This window comes from Eptesicus fuscus, chromosome 2, assembly GCF_027574615.1.
Source record: "Eptesicus fuscus isolate TK198812 chromosome 2, DD_ASM_mEF_20220401, whole genome shotgun sequence".
NCBI lineage: Eukaryota > Metazoa > Chordata > Mammalia > Chiroptera > Vespertilionidae > Eptesicus > Eptesicus fuscus.
Genome location: NC_072474.1, coordinates 59,501,796 through 59,507,565, shown reverse-complemented (window position 1 = coordinate 59,507,565; position 5,770 = coordinate 59,501,796). Strand labels below are relative to the sequence as shown.

At 39.7% G+C, this 5,770-nt stretch overlaps 1 pseudogene; it reads left to right on the top strand.

Moving 5' to 3' along the window:
• LOC114229832 (small nuclear ribonucleoprotein E-like) lies at nt 1–288 on the top strand (annotated as a pseudogene).
• The last annotated feature ends 5,482 nt before the right edge of the window (nt 289–5,770 follow it).

The window sequence follows — 5,770 nt, the reverse complement described above, 5'->3', positions numbered from 1 at the left end:
ATGATATTCTGTGGCCAGGGCTGAAAGGTGCAGAAGGTGATGGTCCAGCTCATCAACCTCATCTTCAGATACTTGCAAATTAGACCTCAGGTTCAGGTGTGGCTTTATGAGCAAGTGAATATGTGGATAGAGAGCTGTATCATTAGTTTTGATGAGTATATGAACCTTATATTAGATGATACAGAAGAGACTCATTCTAAAACAAAGTCAAGAAAACAACTAGGTCCAATCATGCTAAAAGGAGATAATATGACTCTGTCTCCATCTAGAAATGACTTAATGAAATGAGAAATTATTGAGAATTTCTAATACAGCTTGTATTTTTTAGGTGTCCTTTGTTGGGAGAATAACTCTTAAACATCCTATATAATAAAAGCCTAATATGCTAAGTGTCTGGTCATCTGGTGGTCTGTTCAACCAATCAAAGCATAATATGCTAATGATATGCTAAGGCTGCTCAACCGCTCACTCCACTCACTCCACTCACTATGATGTGCACTGACCACCAGGGGGCAAATGCTCCAACCAGTAGGTTAGCTTGCTGCTGGGATCCGGCCAATCAGGACTGAGCGAGACAGGCTGGACATGCTCTGGAGTCCTCCTGCGGTCCCTCCCTGGCTGGCCAACTTCCTGCATCCTTCCCTGGCCCCAATCGTGCATCAGTGGGGGCCCTGGGCCTGGCCTGAATCCTCTCACAATCCAGAACCCCTTGGGGGATGTTGGAGATCTGGTTTCAGCCCGATCCCACAGGCCAGGCAGTGGGAACCCACTGGTGCATGAATTTGTGCACCAAGCCTCTAGTTAATTCATATTGGCTTACAATACCCTTATGTTACTACCAGATGACAATAAATGATGTTAAATTGTTTTTTGGTTGTTTTTTTTTTTTAATTTATGATCAGATAACCCCATGAGGTTACTTTTCTTAAACCCCCTTTTCATCCATAGTCACCTCTCTATCAAAACAACAAATGAGCAGTTGAACAAACTGAAAAAAACAAAAAATAATAGCTTCCCTTATAGCTGTCAAAAAAGTAAGGATTTGAGGCAACTGGCTTCCCCTAAAATTGGAGAGACAGTCAGACAGATACAGAATCACAACTTAATGTACCAATTCTATGGTAGAAAAACCTGAATTGTAATTGACAACTTGATAGAGACTCAGAGTGGACAAATCTGTGAGTTAAAAACTTCAAAGAGGTCCCCTCTCTTTGAGTTTTACCTCCTAGAGTTCTACCAGGAAAGATCAGAGAAAAATCCCTTTGGTCTTCCTTCAGGGAAAGTAACCATTTTGAAACAAACCAGAGCACTTTGTTCTTAACAAAGCCTGCCCTAGAAAAATTATTTACTAGATCCTAACCTAATTGAGGTTTTATCAGAGACCAAATGACCTAGGAAAAAGGAAATATCCAACTTCAGATAGCCATCTTGTCTTATCTAAGACTGGGGCGGGGGGAGGGGGGGCGGCAGGAGGGGGGAAGAGCTTGGCAGGGGATGAGAAGCACTTGTGAAGTTTTAACCTAGGAGCACAGGCTCACTAAAGAACTAATCATAGGAATACAGAATGTAGGAATACAAAATGCCACCCCTCTCCCCACACCACCATATAACTAATGACCTATTTACCAGAGTTCCTTTTATCAAGTACATGTCTGGCTTTCAACAAAAAATTAAAAGGTATACAAAAAGGCAAAAACACAGTTTAAAGAGACAGAACAAGCATTAGACAGAACAAGCATTAGAACTAGACACAGATATGGCAGGATTGTTGCAATTATCAACCATGAATTTAAAACAACTATGATTAATGTGCTCAGTGTTCTGGTAGAAAAAGGTGACAAGATGATGGGTAATGTAAATAAAGATGGAAATTCTAATAATCAAAAAGAAATGTTAGAGAATATAATGTTAGAGAAATAAAGAATGTTTTTCATGGGCTTATTAGTAGACTGAACACAAGTGAGAGAAAAAAATCTCTGAGCTTGTGAATAGGTCAATAGAAACTGAAAGAAGAAGAACAACAAACAACTGAAAAAAAGGGAATAATAGCCAAGAAAGATGGTGCAACTACAAAAAGGTATAGTAGATGCATAATGGGAATAGCAAAAGGAGAAGAAAGAAAGGTACAAGAGCAATATTTGAAGTAATAATAACTGAGAATTTCCTCCAAATCAAGGTCAGACACCAAACCACATGTCTTAGCCAGTTTAGACTGCTATAACAAACTACTATAGACTACGTGGCTTAAGAAACAAACATTTATATCTCACAGTTCTGGAGACAGAAAAGTACAAGATCAAGGTGCCAGCAAATTCAGTTCTGGTGAGGGCTTGTGTCCTGGTTTGTAGATGGCTGTCTTCTTGCTGTATCCTCACATGGCAGGGAGTATCCTCATATGGCAAGCTCTCATATCTATATAATAAAAGCCTAAGCAACTGTTACAGTGGAATGACCAGAATAACCAGTCGCTATGATGTGCACTGACCACCAGGGGGCAGATGCTCAATGCAGGATATGCTCCCTGGTGGTCAGTGTGCTCCCACAGGGGAGCGCTGCTCAGCCAGAAGTGGGCTCATGGCTGCTAAGGAGCAGCCAGCCGAGCGGTAAGGAGCAGCCAGCTGAGCGGTAAAGAGCGGCGAGCAGGCGGGCAGTAAGGAGCGAGGAGTCCTGGACTGCAAGAGGGCATAGGCTGGGCTGAGGGACCCCACCACTTCCAGTGCACAAATTTCGTGCACCAGGCCTCTAGTCTTTTTATAACCTAATTGCCTACCAATCTGTTAATACCTGTTAATACCATCACATATTCATTAGCATTTCAACATATAAATTTTGGGGGCACAATTATTCAGTCTATAAAACCATGGGAAACTCAAAAAACACCAAGCCGAGTAATTACCAAATAAACTATACCTAGGCATATATTCAAACTGTATAAAATCTAAAATAAAGAAGCCAGCACTCGTCTGTTTGGCTCAGTGGATAGAGTATAAACCCTCAGACTGAAGGATCCTGGATTTGATTCCAGTCAAGGGCACATATCTCAGTTGCAGGCTTGATCCCCCAACCCCATCAGGGCACATGTGGGAGGCAATCAATTGATGTGTCTCTCTCACATCAATGTTTCTCTCTCTGTCTCTCCTCCTATCTTCCATCCTCTCTAAAAATCAATGGAAAAAATATCCCAGGGTGAGGATTAACAACAACAACAACAAAAAATCATAAATAAATAAATAAATAAATAAATATCACATACACTAAAAAAAATAAAATAAAGAAGCCAAAGGAAAAATAGGATCTAATCTATAGAGGAACAAAGATAAGAATTATATCGAAGTTCCCTGCAGATAACATGCAAGCTGGAAGATACTGTAGTGAAACATTTTAAGTATTAAGAGAAAAAAACCACTAACCTTTAATTCTGTACTGTTCAAAATCACACTTCAAAAGTAAAGAAAAAATAAAGACTTTCTCAGATAAACATACATTAAGAAAATTTCTTGCCACCTTGCCTGCCTTGCAAGAAATGTCAAAGTAGTTTTCCAGAATGAAGGAAATTTTTATAGGTCAGAAATTTCAGTGTTGTGGCAGAATGCACGGGAGAACAATCAGCCAGCACTCTGAGGGAGGAAAGTTTAACCTTTATTTCCCAGATCTGCTAGTCCAGGGGAATTCTGGATCCAAAGCCTGAACTGAACTCCTGGGGAGGCTCTGACCTATATAGCTCCTCCTGTGGCCCCTGAGAGTCCCTGCAGCTCCGCCCAAGTCAGTCTTGGCAGGGCCTTGGGGGCATGCTCCACAGCTCCGCCCAAGTCAGCTGTGGTGGGGCCCTGGGGTTAGGCTCTGCAGCTCTGCCCAAGTCAGTCAGAGTGGGGAAGTGAGACTACAGTTTAACCAGATACTGAACTAGGTTGCAAGCCCCCCACTCCACGCCCGCCATTTTCCTTTTCATCAGGACAACCACTGAGAAAAGTTTTGTTTTTTTTAAAGATATCTTCTTGCTCAGCTGGTGTTGCTCAGTGGTGGAACATCAACCTATGAACCAGGAAGTCAAGGCATTTTCCTGGGTTGCAGGTTCAATCCCTGTAGGGGGCGTGCAGGAGACAGTCAATCAATGATTCTCTCATCATTGATGTTTCTTTCTCTCCCTCTCCCTTCCTCTCTGAAATCAATTAAAAAATGTATTTTTAAAAGAGGTCTTCTTTTTAAAATATAAATAATTTACATGATAGAAGAGAAAATGGGATCATATAAAATGCTCAATTAATCCATCAATGGCAAAAAAAAAAGAATGTAATACAAAAATAAGAACAAAAAATTAGCACAATCAATAGAAAACAATAACAAATATGGTAGATATTAGTTCAAACATATCAATAATCAGTTAAAACATCAATGGTCAGCCCTAACTGGTTTGGCTCAATGGATAGAGCGTCAGCCTGCAGACTGAAAGGTCCCAGGTTCGATTCTGGTCAAGGGCATGTACCTTGATTGTGGGCACATCCCCAGTAGGAGGTGTGCAGGAGGCAGCTGATGTTTCTCTTTCATCGATGTTTCTAACTTTCTATCCCTCTCCCTTCCTCTCTGTAAAAATCAATAAAATATTTTTTTTAAAAAGAAAGCTTTAAAAAAATAAATAAAACATCAATGTTCTAAAAACAATAATTAAAAATAATAGTCAAAGTGAATCAAAACACAAGACCCACTACATGTTCTCTAAAAATAATACCCACTTTAATTATAAAGACACATAGAAATAAAAATAAATAGATAAAGAAAGATATGTCATATAAACACTAATCAACAGAAAGATTGAGTACCTATATTAATTTCAGACAGAGAAGACATCAAAATAAAGAAAATTATCAGGGATAAAGAGGGACATTGCATAATTATTAAAAGGTCAATTATTTATTTATTTATTTATTTATTTATTTATTTATTTATTTATTTATTTATTTTGATTTCGGAGAGGAAGGGAGAGGGAGAGAGAGATAGAAACATCAATGATGAGAGCAAATCATTGATCCACTGCCTCCTGCATGCCCCCTACTGGAGATCGATCCCACAACCCAGGCATGTGCCCTTGACCAGAATCAAACCTGGGACCTTTCAAGTCCACAGGCCAATGCTCTATCCACTGAGCCAAACCGGCTAGGGCTAAGTTAATATTCCACGAAGACACAACAATCTTTAATGTGTATGTACCTAACAAGAGTGCATCAAGACCTAACCAGTTTGGCTCAGTGGCTACAGTGTCAGCCCACAGACTGAAGAGTCCCAAGTTCGATTCCAGTCAAGGGCATGTACCTTGGTTGCGGGCTCGATCCCAGTAAGGTGCATACAGGAGGCAGCTGATCAATGTTTCCCTCTCTCTCGTCGATGTTTCTAACTCTCGATGCCTTTCCCTTCCTCTCTGCAAAATCAATAAAAAAAATATTTTTAAAAAAGAGTGCATCAAAATACATATGACAAAATTTATAGAACTGTGAAAAGAAATAGATGAACCAACAAATAGAATTGAAAACTTTAACTCTCCTTTATCAGCAGTGGAAACATCCTCCAGGTAGAAAATATGTAAGAACATAGTTGAATGTAATAGCACCATCAATCAACTGCATATAATTGGTGTCTATAAACGATTTCTTCCAAAAACAGCAGATTGCACATTCTTCTCAAGCTCACATGGAACCTGCACCAAGATAGACCACATTCTGGGTCATAGAACACATTTAACAAATTTATTTATGCATTTATTTATTTGGGGGGGTTG